General features: G+C 43.6%; 1 protein-coding gene across 2 annotated transcripts in view; it reads right to left on the reverse strand.

Moving 5' to 3' along the window:
* Nucleotides 1–7,645, reverse strand: part of tenm1 (teneurin transmembrane protein 1) — a 204,444-nt gene extending 196,799 nt beyond the window's left edge. The window contains exon 1 of one of the 2 annotated variants that reach the window (XM_086307559.1): nt 7,261–7,645. The gene's annotated coding sequence lies outside the window, so the exon portion shown is untranslated. The remainder of the gene's footprint in view (nt 1–7,260) is intronic. The other variant, XM_086307566.1, reaches the window with a different exon arrangement.
* Nucleotides 7,646–14,065: the final 6,420 nt, after the last annotated feature.

Below are 14,065 nucleotides of genomic sequence, written 5' to 3' on the forward strand. Positions count from 1 at the left end.
AAAGCTTTCTTTTATATCTTGACTACAGTTATGACTTTTTTCTTCCTTTCAGATCTCGACTAAGGTAGCCCATAGTCTTTTTTGTCTCCCCCACTGCTTCTTTCTATTCACGCTCCGATCCTGCCCGTCTCTGATCTAAAGCCCTCTGCTGATTCCCTAGAAGGCCGGAGAGCAAACAAGAAAACACAAAATATGATGCAAGTATGCAACAGCACACATGTACTGTATTCACATCCACTTGAAGGGGCACACGGGGATTTGACCGCAAATACGCACACACACGGAGCAAGAGACACCACCCAAAACCACTTAATCAATATTCCTGACAAGGCAAAGCCTTATTCAACACATTTGATATTCCTCCTCTCTCGCAAGATAAATACATGTCACTGTCCTCCTCGGCGGACTAAAAGGCTGTTCGCACTAACTCGCTTTGCAAATAAAGCTTTACATCATGAGTGACAACCTCCTAAGCTCTCTGCATCAGCCACTGCTTGGAAAAAAAGCCTCTTTCAATAATGCATTTGACCGCTAAAACCCTCCCAACACCCAAAGCCAAGTAAAGTGGCAGCATTAGGGATGCAAAATTAATTGATAAATCAATGCCATTGATTCCTGAAATTGGATTTGGTGACTTGCGATTTAGACAGTATTTCCTGTGCGTCCTCACTCATGAAGTTGTTGATTACGGAGAAATGAGTGAGTAAAGAGCATTAGTCCTCCAGAGGAGCAGCTGAAACGATGTACTAGTAGCTGTTGAGCAGCCCAGCAGATTGATTTCTGAATGCTAAGTGGGCTAATCTTCCGTCTGCGCTGTTACAATTTGATGCTTCTCAGCCTCTGAAAACCAAGGAGCGTGTAAGAGGAGATCTTTTTCTTTCTTTCTTTCTTTTTTTTGCGGCACTCCCAATGCAAAAGTCCAGAGGGCTCCTGCTGCTCCTCAGATCTCTTCTCAGCCCTCACTTTCACTCTGATTCTCCTGGCGGCTCAGAGACTGAGGCCACGGATGGCATTCAGCAGCCTCACACAGGAAAATACTTCTCAACAAAGAGAGAAGCAGCTATTCAAAGACCACGGGACTCAGTCGGGAACAAGCCGACGTTCTCGCAATGCTCTTTTGTGAGCTGACGAGACAGAAGCGATGGGCTGAATACATCCCACCTATACGTCTGTTCAATTTATATAAACATATAAATCCGCCTCAAGGTTATGGCAGACAGTCTGTTTAACCATGCTCTGAGACAGACATAAAAATTTCGAGCTTTCACCAAGAATGAATGCAGGATTGTTAGAAATGTGTATTCAGCCCTAAAGGCTATAATATATATGTGAGTCGCACAGACAGGCCATGGTGAGATGTAACAGCGAAAGAGAAGAGTTGCAGATTTCCAGATAAACAAATCACATAAATTTGAAATCAATAGCACACATACTGTAAAATGTATTTACAGTTAGGAAGTGGCAGAGAGACATTTGAAGCACTTTTTCCTTCGATATCTCAAACCTCCGCCTTGCTTTTTCATTTATCCTGCATCTTATTTTCCACTGCAGTCCTTTTTCTTTCTCCTTCCTCAAAATTTGTTAGGCAAAATCTGCAGTGGGCACATTCCTCACCAATTTGCATTTCTCATTTTGGTTCCTGTCAAATGAATCACTGTGTCATCCGAGCACATTAACGAGAACAAAATAAGGATTTTTTCCCCCCAGACAATTCCTTTTTGAGACCAAGGTGGGGATGACACGCGAGAGCATCTGGTAAAATTTCAGATTTCGGGATTGTTACGTCGGGAAACGTGATGTACAAAGCCTGGTTCGCATGAAAAATGGCTGTGCAGCTCTGCCGTTCTCTGGTTTTCTTGGAGTACATATTGCCTTGTTTTTTTTGGTCTTCCTTTTTTTCACATCACTTTGCTTTGTGCAGTTTGGCTTGACATCCTGGCTTGCAATCAGCGAAGAATATGTGTCTCTACAGACAGAAGTCAATTTGGTGCGATGATGCACGCGCTTGAAATACATCCCTGAGTTCACGGTGGATCAAGTCTCCTCCCTGAAATTAAACCTGAACAATGAAAACAATTCACCTCCTCGCAAGGCACTGAAAAACACACCCAACCCAACCGTACTGTACCCTACTGTACATTGCATTGCGCAAAATGTGGCTTCCAGCAGAGATGCATCAAGCACCATTTTGGCGCTATTCATCTTTTCTATGAGTTAATAATTCATGATCATCTAGAAAGTAGAGCTATGAATATTACTGATGATACACATGAGGCTATTTACCAGTCAGCAGGAAATAGATGAACTCGTTTAGCGGAGAGATCTACAGTGTAATATCACTGTGTTTTATAGTGCTAAATAAATCATTTCATGGGCATGCAACAAAGCTACTGATGCAACTCATTCATATTGAGTTATTAATCACGGTCTTGAGGTGCAACTGTAGGTGTGTGACGTGCTGTTGAGCTTCATTGTGCGCTAATATGGAGCAGACGTGAAGGCGACTTAGTCTCCAGTTAGTAACTTGGCTAAACCATGGCTGTTTGCTTCACCCTCAAGGTGGATCGTGCGCAGTTTTTCGGCATATCTGACGCATCCAATTTCAGCCGGTACCCTCTCCTGATGGCTCCCGTGTCTGCAGGCGATAAGCTAGCCAGTGCCAGCTGCCCCTTTGTCCTCTGTGTGAACAAATGCAGGATATGATATAATTGGTTTAAACTTAATTATTTTGACACTAATTCCAAGATGTGGACCTGGAGGTGAAGGACAATTTATGTGGTAATAAATTGGGAAAGAAACAAAAATTGATTTTTCTTCTGCTAAAGTTGTCTGCTGACTGGATTAATAAAAGATTTTACAGTGGGATGCGTGTCCATGTAGAAGTGCTTTCTATGTGTGTCATTAGATACTGCATTGTCATTTTTTATGATAGTTCCAGTACAGCAATATCAGAAAATAAAATGCTGTCATGAAAGAAAGAATTACACCGAAATAGCTCAGCGATTGACTGAAATAACATTTATCTGCTAGGGTTAAAAGTAATTACTCAAGCAAAAATATTCCATATTGCGAGGTTATGGCTCCTTCTAACATTAACTTGTTGTTTTTGTATGTTTGCGCTTGGGGCTCTTGGGCTGACATTTAAAGGCATCACTACAAATTCTAAGAACCATATTTATTTATTTTTTTTAAAAAGCAAGAAAATGTATTAATAAGCGATGAAAAAGATTGTCTGCTGTATCCCTGTGTGTAATATAATTCAACATAAATACGCAAAATTAGGTCCTCAAACCTTAACGCGCACGTGCTAAGGTTTGAAATTAAAAATATTCTGACAGCTATCTCAAATTTCTGTCTAGGTGTGCGCCATCAGCGCTGGTCTTCACACACACACACACACACACACCTCTTGACAAATTAATCTCATATTTTAAAGAGAGGTAGAGTGGGCTTGACCAGCCAGCCTCTCGTGGTTCTGATCCTTCTGTGTGCAGACTAGAAATCTGAAAGGAGGGGGACCAGGATGAAAGTGGAGGAGTGTGAAGGGAGGCTGTGATTGCATTTTTGTCATAGAAATCTCACATAACACCTGAGTAGTTATTGAACTGTACATAGTTCCTGACTGTTGCCCATAGCCCAATGGAAGACGACAAGAGAGAACAGAGGGCTGGAGATGCCAGTTGAGACTTAGCAGAGTACTTTAAAGAAGAGTGCCTCCGGCATATACTGTATCTATGCGTCTGTAGGTGTGTGTGTATGTGTGTGTGTGTGTGCATGTGTGTGTAGCATTGGCAAAGAAGGTGATTTTGGTTACTATTTCTATCTGTTTCTCTGTTGCTGTCGGTCCAGGTTTTGGTTTAGACACACACACACTCACTAGTAAAAAAAATCTTCAAAGCTTAATATGTAACTACTGAATTCTTAATAATGGTCAGTTACTAGAAAAATACAATGCATGATACTTACTGAAGTAACATTTTGTGATATTTATCAATAAATGGCGACCAAATATCTAAGAGTTCAACTGTTTTGATGAATCTTGTTTTTATAATTAGCTGTTAATGAGTCTGCAAAGCCATCAACTGAACCATTTTCATATTTACTGCTTTTTTAACAGTAATCACTTTGGTGCCAACCCTGCTTTCTTATTCCAAGTGCCTGAATTGTCAAGTCTAAATGATGGGCTCACTATGTGAGGTTTTTATAGGGTAATTTGGTAGCACTATATTGCTTTTGTATTTCCTTTTTTCAAAAAAAAGAAAAAAAAATCACAGGCTGGCAATTTCCTTGCTGCAGAGGCCAACCACAGGCGAATGAATAGAGGAAACGCTAATTAGCACTGCAGGATTTGTTAAACAATTCCTCTTGAGGATGGAGCAGCATTGCAGCAAGAAGGTAAATATTTGAAGTTGTACAGTGGTTACATCTCTAAGTGTCTACGCTGCGTATGTGTGTGTGTGTGTATATGTGTGTTTGTGTCTGCAAGTCTAGGGGTCTAGCACTCTGATTAGCTGGCTGGCGTGAGCGCTTTTACTTTGAAATTATCAGCCGGGTGGCGAACGCAAACGCATTTTATGCTTTTCCAGCAATTACATTCCTACTATATGATGGACATGCAGAGAGAGAGCGAGAGGAAGAAGAGGAGAGAGAGGGATAAAAACTCCCACCGGGCCACATTTTGCCTGGCTGCAGCACTGAGTGTTGTACTCTATATAATAAACAACCTCTGATGCATTTCACATTGTCCTCTCGCTAATTCATGACCCCAATTTTATTAAAGAAAATGAGTTTTGTGGACAAACTTGTGGGTCAGAAGGGAAGATTGTGAGCGATTCCATGGGAGAGGGGAGCATTACAGTGCCAGGGGCTACTGCATTCCTGGAATGAAAATTCATAAATAATGCAGAGCTGGATAACAAAAAGAACTCCCCCGCTGTCTCGCACAGCACTGCACTATCCAAAGGCCATGCAATATCACTCAAATCTCAGAAAAACACAAATTATTGGAAGTAAGCGAAGAGTTTTTTTGTTTTGGTTTTTTTTTTGTTAGTGGTTTCTTGACACAGGACAATGGGATCTGCTGACAGCCGAGGCAAAATGCCAGCATCCTAACAATCGGCACTCGGGGCCCAAATTGTCAGGAAGTTGCACTGAAATAATGATGTGACTCCAAGCCAAGGAACTAAGCAGCTATTTTGGATTTCCAAAACACCATATGCACCGCCGGCTTAAGAACAACAATTGTGAAAATTAAAAAGTGCAACAACTGAGGGAGATAATTAGCACAGCGACAACTGCTAACTGCTGCTGAGAGAGTGTGTGTGTGTGTGTGTGTGTGTGTGTGTGTGTGTGTGTGTGTGTGTGTGTGTGTGTGTGTGTGTGTGTGTGTGTGTGTGGCCTTATCAGTGGTGTGTGCGCAGCATTTAATTGCTGAAGTGACATTTCAATTCAAAGGCCTGTCCTGTGGTTGTTAAGGTGTTGCCATTATGGGTGTGCCATTTAAAAAAAATATGCACTTAATCACTGTTGATCATCGCGGAAGGACTGAAAGTCATCTGCATGTATGCGAATGACAAGAAGGCCGCCACCACGACGCGAAGCCAATCTACACCAGAGCACCAACCATCAACCTCTGCTGGTCCAGTGCATGCACATCATCTCCCTATGACTAATGTGACTAAAAGAGTGTGCGTCCATATGGTGAAGAAGAGAGCATGTGTGTATGTGTGTTATCAAGCCTCCTGTACAAGATGCACTCTATTAATCACATGGAGCTGAGACAAAGTGCCTGATTTTTATCATGACTATCAATAATGTGCAAGCCGAAGAAGAATAAAGCACAGCTACAGCTTCGTTGTGAGCAAAGCCAGGTAGGGCAGTGACACGGGAGGGTTACACCGTGTGACAAAAATCCCCACAGTTCAAAGCTTGCAGCAGAAGCCACACCGGGTTGGTTTGCTTTTGTTGTTTTCTTTTTTTTGAACACTCCAAAATAATAATGCAGGAATCAGGTATGCCAGATGGGTGAAACAGTCCAAACACTAATGCAGCTCTCTGAGAGATGTGTACAGTGGCTGTAGTGGGTGATGCATTAGATGCATGTATTAGAGATGCTGATGAATTATAGCTTATGATTAAAATGCTTTTGCCTCCCCTCAATCAAACAAAGCCAGATTTAATACCATCGGAAAAGATGTGGAATGAGAGTTCAAAGCTAATGGAATAATATATCTGGAGAATTCCTCAGAAATCTGCATTATTCATATATTTGTTTTCCTTATTTGTTGTTGTCTTATCTATGACTTATTTATTTATTTATTGGAAATGTGCCTTGAGTGGTTTACTCCAAACAATTATTTATAATCTGCTGTGAAGGGGAGAAGTGAGGAGGTCTAATTTAAGTCTCTCAGAGCCTATCCATCTCGGTGCAATTTGCGCTGCCTTCACAATAATTATGATTTATCAAAATGCATTTGCCGCCTGTTAATTATTTACCCTCACACATTTTTAAACTGCGCCAACGTGGAAAATAGATATCACGCAGCTCAATAATTTAGGCCAGAAATTGCCTCACCAGCCATCCAGAAGGGCTAGGAGTTGACATGAGAGATGTAAAAATAACAGAGAAACACAGTGGGTCACGGTGCCTGTTGGACCTATACTGGTGGTAATGTCTAGCCCGGGCCCGGGTAGGCGCGTCAGAGAGATCTACACCCTCTGGATCTGATTGCTGATGGAGATAAAGCGGACGAGTCAGAAGTGGAGCAAAACACAACAACAAAAAAACCCCAACAACTCAAGGCTGTGAGTGTTCAAAACGGCTACGACACATACAAAGCTGGCAGCCTGCTGCTCCGCGCACTGTACTCGGGTCGTCATCATTTAGACAGGTTGTCACACACACAGGCACAAAGTCTGCATCCCCACACTTCAAACGAGGTGCACTGGTTTTCATAAAAGCCCAACCACACACACGTACACAAACACACTCACATACACACGCACACACACACGTTTATATACTCTCCCCCTCTCTGCGTGTCTGCCTCACTCTGTCATACACTGCACACACACGCGCGCACAGACACGCACAGGTCATAGCACTGCACGGCGCATCAGAACAGCTGATAATCACCATTCCCGTGAAACTCACGTTGTCTCGGCACCCGAGCCTCGTTTAGCCAAGCAGCACCGTAGCCCGATCTCCCTCCCCCGCTTAATGAGCCCACTAAAAAGGCCAGAACTGAACGTGCCGCTTACCTTCCCGACGTAAAGACATCCCTTTAGTCCGATTCCGTGCTATAAGCAGCCTGCAAAAGCCGAAGTGTGTGCTATCCCCCCTCCCCACCACCGGCAGAAATGTGACTTGAGCTCCGGTTAAAAAATGTGGACGAGACACCCTCTCTCCGCGGTCTGGTTTCGAGGCGGCGGTGCTGATGATGCTGATGATGCTCGCTCTGAAATGCCGATGGAGGACGACGAGACGATTTTGCGCGGGGAGGAAGGGATCTCCTCGCACGGGGCTGTGCGCGAGCCAGCTCCGCTGTGCGGTGTGACAGGGATCCCGGCGCGGTGCGTTTAGCCGCAGTTGAACCCGATGATGCTGTTGCTGGTGAGGCTCGGTGGTGCTATAACAGTATCCCTGGATCATACCACCGCACCGAGGAGAAGGGGGTGTGGCACAGACCGGCCACAGACACAAACACTTGCAGGCGTCAGGAGGTCGTCTGGATCACTAGTCAGACTCGTTCAGGTGGTGCCATATGGCTGCACACCGTGGTCCTGCGCTGGAATGCTGACTCATTAAGACGAGGAAAAGTTTCGCTTTTTCATCCGGTCCCATGGAGCAACAGGCCCGAGAGCTGCAGAGGTGCAATTTCACCCCCACCCCCCATAAAAAAAAAACCCATTATAAAAATTATACAAAAAAGTATAAATAAAATAAACTCCATGTTGTTGCGAGGAAATATATAGGACCCAAAGAAAGCCTTAAAAATCAACAGCATTCACTTCAATTACTTTTAAGCAGAAGATGGAATATGGCATTAATTTATGGCTGCAGTGGGCCTGGTGTGTTATTACACCTGCACACCATCTCATAAGATGTGTTTTTCTTTGCTAAATTAGCCACCTAATGATTCTGACCTGTGCTCTATGTGCGATGCATTGGAGTGGGTATTTACAGCCAGCCTGCTACAAACAACTTGTGAATGACAGGGGTTCTAATGATGCAGTTTATTATTTCCCCAAAGCGCTGTACGCGCGGGGCTACAAACAACCATTTTGACAGCTGCTTCAGTCTACCCGCCTTTCAGCCTGTCTTGCTATATCCCCCCAACACAACACAGCAGTATGCATCTTTTATTAACAATAGTTTTTGGCACTTTTCGTCAGTTTCATCGGCCAGTCCGCTCTAAACAGTTCCGCCCCACCCCACCCACCCCTCCCCCCCAAGGGGATGAGGTTATCCAAGAGGAGACCTCAGTGAGGGGAAAAGATCTTCAGGTCCTTGTCCGTTTGATGTTAACTGTGCCTGGCTGGTGCAGAAATGACCAGTGTGTGTCAGTGTGTCAATATGCAGCTGCCTGGTCACTACAGGACCATGCTCCCTTTAACACCCAAAGGGAGAGCACTTTTTTTACAGTAGCATGCATTCTTTCACTTAATATGTTTTTATAGGGTGATAATACACACGCCCACATAATTCACTTTCAATCTGTGAGTAAATAACTTGAGTCTTAGCATTTGGCACCTTTAACGAGGTGCTCCTCCCTTTTATTCTAGTGAAATATGTCTTTAACTTTTTAAGTGATGTTTGTGTTGAACAAACGGTCTAATAGTCTTGGACTTTCTAAATCAGAATTACCATGGAGTAATACCACCGATGAGGTGTAATGTCCTTTGTTTGTACTGAAGCTGGTTTGGAGCCCATATTTACAGTTTGTTTAGGCCATTTATTCCATTTGTAGCCACAAGCAGTGTTCATTTTCCCTTTTATGCTCCAGAAGCATGTCTCCAAAGAAGGTAATACCATCTCTAAGGCTACAGTGGTTGCTCTTTGATTAATATTTAGTTTGCTGTATTGCTACATTTGGTTGGTGCTTGCTGAAGCAGTTACATCTTGACTGCTGTTAGTTCCTATTTATTCATGTTTGTGCTCCACTAACAGACATCATACCAACCCTGTCGGCACTGAATGGCGCTGGAAAATGGATCCTGCAGAGAAAATCTTGGAGGATGCCCTGGAAAAGCACCAGAACATGATTCGACAATTCAGAGGTTAGGCTTTGAGCAGGTGACACATGCAAACATGAACAACAACATGCATGTTTTTTCTAAATGTCTGTCTGGCTATTTGTCTGTTTACTTATGCTTATGCTTGAAAGTGTTCATCATCTTTGTTAAAATGAACATAGTCACAAAAGTGTGCAAGAATAAGCCATTTTGCACTTTTTCTCCTTAACTGCGCAAGACTCTAATGGATTTTGATCAGGATTCAGAGGGACTCCCCCCGGATCTCTAAAGGTGCTTTCTTACACTGTGGAGAACAGTGCGTCTCTCTAACTCCCTTATTTGCCTGCAGAGTCCTAATGGCAGGCACATTACACCTCCGGTGGCTGGGTAAACGCTCTTTTAAAAGAGCACTTCCTCTTTTTGCCTGACACATCTCACTGAGACATCTCCTTGACAACCAGCTCATTGCAGAGATTTGAAATGTCACAGTGTTTTACTGTGATTCTTTTTGAACATTATTGTCTATGGAGGAGAGCGATAATAGATGTGGAGAGGGGGTGGTTGGGTGGGGGGGGGGGGGGGGGGGGGACTGGCCTTGCTATACAGGAGAGACTTATTAAGGACAGGATGATACAAAGGAAATGAAAGTAATGTTTTATAACTAGCCCTGGCGTACAGCTATGATACAGTGTATCTAATACACTTCATGCTGGGGAAAGTTTTTGGAGCAAAGTCAGACAACATTTTATTTGATAATAAGGCTCATTAGAGCCGCAGAAGCTGTATGGTGCTGGTTAGAGTGCATTTCAGACGTAATGTCAGTTGCATTGAATCTGGTGTCACCGCATTATAGTTAAAGTGACACGACCTAATTAAACAGTATCTCATCAGGCTATAAATAAATAAATAAATGCAGTTGGTCGAAACAAAAAAAGATGAGCTTGTTCTCCATAAGACCATGTTTGCTCATCTAATTATTCCTGCCCTATTTGGAAAACATGGAAGCTCAGCTGGGGTGTACAGGGAGGAACAGCGAGCACAGAGGTGGATTTAGAGGTTCATAAAAGACGATGTGAGAGTCTAAAGAGAAAGCAACCGCTACTGGTGTGAATGCTAAGATGGTAGTCTGGCAGGAATCACTTTAATGGGAAGTTGTCCGCAGTCCTGCCACCCGTCCTCTCCCCTTGATTACGAGCATGCTCATCCCCTATGACACATCTATTAAAACCTGCGTGCTCGGGGTACGTTGCACTTCACATGCTGTCATGAAACAAGGGCTAGATCTATAATGCAGCCTTGCCTTAAGGCTACTTCAAGCCTTAGCACTGATATTGGATTCCAAGTATCCCTGCACTACTTCACTTCACAGCTGGAGGCAGTTTCCTTGAGCATTACTTAGTCTCATACATGCAAACTGCAAAGCCAACACAGCTTCTACTTCTCGGAACTCTTTGCTCCTTGTGGGCTGCGTTCGATTGGCCGGTGATCAATCTTTCCACCACGGAAACCAAAAAAGGCAGCCGTTGCACGTTGCAACTAGAAACTAACAATTATTCTCTCAATAGTTTGTAATTCTCTCTGTTGATTATCTCCTTTATTTTCCCCTCAGTGTGGTTGCCTCTTCCTGTGCAGTCTTCTAAAAATATTCCTTCAATTTTCTACAATTTCTCTTATTTTTCTGCTTTATTTCACCCTCATCTCTCTCTCTCTCAATCCCCCTGCCTAGCACCATCCTCTCTCCAGGGTGACGTTGCTGAAGGGGTTTCTCTCATTCTCTAATAAGGGATCTTGGATCAGTGCTGTCAACAATGCTCACCAGCTGCAGCAGAGATACAGTATTATTCTGCCCTTGCAGTGGATGGCCTGATCTCGGGGGACGTTAAGAGTTAACTGGGGTATTCTTTCTCCGGAAGGGTGTTAGGGATGTGCTCCATCACTCTTTCTCCCCTCTGTTCTCCACCAGTGCTCCAGCATCACCCAGTCAGCCATACGCAGCTCGAGTATCTCAGAGCCAACCATTTATTGAAATCTTTTTTTTTCTCCTCTTTTAAATGACAGAGCTGTGACCTTTCCCGATGCATACGCTTCACGACCATAAATTCTCGCAGATTTCATTTTACATTTCCTCCAAGCATTCACAACCAAATTAACACCTCCACAGCCTTCAGCCTACAGGCAAGAATACAGTATTTTCATCTTCAATTATTACTTCTTTTTTTTTCTTCTAAAGACAAAAAAAACTTTTCGATAGCACTTCAGCACTCTAGAAAAAAAGGGGGTGGTATAATCTGTCCTGAAAAACACACACATTTTGATAGCATCGTCAAAGCCTGTCCTTTCCTAAGCCTGTCATCTGCTTCCCATCGAGAAAAGGAAAGGGGAAGAAAAGAAGTGAGCATGGAGAGGTAGCTATTGATTAACCAACAACAGTAAGAGCCCTAATGTGTGAGCACGGTGAACCAGTTTCACAAGTGTTGACAGATGAAACAGCTATATAACCTCACCCAGGCGACACATTCTCCTTCAAACCTTTCTCTCATAATTAGTCATATCCCTGAAAGGGCATGACATTAATAAATTCCACTTCAAAATCCACATGTATAAACTGAGCAGGATTTAAAAGAAAGCTATATTTTTAAGCAGCACTGCTCTGACATTCAATAGCTAGTGAAGAGCGAGGAGGAGATTGCACTACAGAGGACGCAGAATGATACAGGGGGAGGACATCACTGCACCAAAGACGGGCTCCGAGCACGTGATGCAGGAATTATTGATTTATAAGGCATATCTTTATCCTTACAGTATGCATGAAAGCGAAGAGAACATCAAGAGCATCTCTCAATCACCTTGAGCAATGGAATCAAGTCTTTGTTCTGGGCTTAACAAAGCTTCAACACACACACGCACACTCTTTGGTCCCAAAACCAAGGCTAAAAAAAAAAAGCTTTTTACTTTGGTCCCCTAAAATCTGAGGATTGTTCCCAAAAGGATCAAAGTGTATATGTATGTTTCAGCAGCTTTTGTATTTAAGTGTGTGTGGCGTTGAGTGCTTTCCTCAGACTGTGCAAAAAGCCCTCAGATACCGAACGCCACCCTAAAGCACGGGCACTTCTCCTCTCCTCCTTTTATCACTGTACACTTCTTGCACTCGCTACCCTGCTTACCTGTGACAGGCGCTCCTTTCAAAAGCACCTCATTGCATTTCAAACGCCAGTAACTCCCACTCCCGTTTCCAAGACTCCCACGCAGACGTACGCGCACGCAGCTGTCAGCTGCCCAAATACTGTATATCCCCTGGCCTTCCCTCCCACCCCTTCCTGAACTAACTCCTCCACAACCTCGAGTTGTTGAGAAAATAATATTTTATGCATGCCACAGCAGCCCACACACAGACACAGCTTATGAAAGACATACCGAGCCTACTTCGCTGCCAACATTTGTGTGAGTGTCGTGCGTGTCTCCGTCTGCGCTCACGTATATTTGTGTGCTGCTTGTTTTTATATGCTAAATTAAGATGCACTTAAATGATGTTCTTGTATTTAAATGCAAGAACACATTGCGCAGCACTCGCTTTGCAGTGTCTCAGGGATCAATATACATTGTGCGGATGCTGTGTCTATAAAACTTAGAGGTCCAAAAGGCCACGGGAGTCTAGTTTTGGCATAGGCACCACATTCTCGGGAGAATTCATCACAGCAGCGGATTCAGATGGAGTCTGCCTACATACCTTAGCATTTGTCAAAACAGGAGAGGACACAGTACAATGAATTTGCATCTGTTTGAAGTGGTATTATTAATTCATGCCAATGAATGCCTGCATAAGGGAGACTGGGTAAAATCTGAAAGGGGGGAAAGTCCCAGTAAGCAGAGGGACTGTTTGATCTCGCTGCGTCTTCTTGTTCTTGTGCAGCTTGTTGAAGCTATATTGTTGTCCAAGCATCTTTATGACTACAGGAGGTGCCCCGTATTAGCCAAGCCCATTTGGGAACAACAGGCTGGTATATACGCATGGGCCTATCTTATTTAATCAGCATGTGTTGAGCTAAATAACAAGCCATTATCACTGACCACTCATTGACTACTGCTCAGTTTCTCAAACAGCCCAAGCAAAAGGTCAAACAGCGATAATGAGTAGAGAGAAAGAGCTATTCCTAATTAGACATGAATGTAAAATCTGAATGTGAAATTAGGCCCGGTACGCGGGAGCAGGAGATAGAGCGTGACCAGTGTATTCCAGCTGCACGCGATATATTTACTCTTTTCTCTGTTTTATTGCTTCACACACCGGTTGGCCCCAGAGTGTGCACACAATGGATTGTGTGTATTTCTCATGATTTATATTTAAGCATTCACATGGTGTGAATTGTTGCACCGCAAGGTTGCCAGTGCTTGCATACTGCACATGTGTGCGCGTGGTACCCATGGGGTAGATTGTGCATATGCTGGCATAGCTACTTGGGTGTGTTTGAGTGAGTGGGGTGGTGGTGACAAATATAGTGGTGGCACATTATCAGCAGCAACACAAACACAGGCTGGCAGCATCCCAGCTGTTAAAAGGGGTCTTTATTTGTGCGTGTGCGTGGCTGTGTGCGTCTGAATTAAGGCAAAAGAAACAAGGAAGGGTAGTGCCAAGGAGGGAGGTTTTTGCCTTCAGGGAGAGTGGTAATTACATGAGAGTGCGCCGAAGATAAAACATATTAATGGTAATACTGGTCAGAGGGGTGCTGTCCTTGGGGTTTCCTGGAGAAACATTTTAAGCATGTTACAGTGCTGTTGATTTAAATCTGCAGCAAACACTGTAATTCCCCTCTCCGGTTTCTTCCTGTTTCTG

Source organism: Aulonocara sp. 'chitande type north' Nkhata Bay, linkage group LG2 (genome assembly GCF_057382095.1).
Source record: "Aulonocara sp. 'chitande type north' Nkhata Bay isolate Kocher_YH1m ecotype deep benthic linkage group LG2, A_spYH_male_GT1.1, whole genome shotgun sequence".
NCBI classification, from domain to species: Eukaryota; Metazoa; Chordata; class Actinopteri; order Cichliformes; family Cichlidae; genus Aulonocara; species Aulonocara sp. 'chitande type north' Nkhata Bay.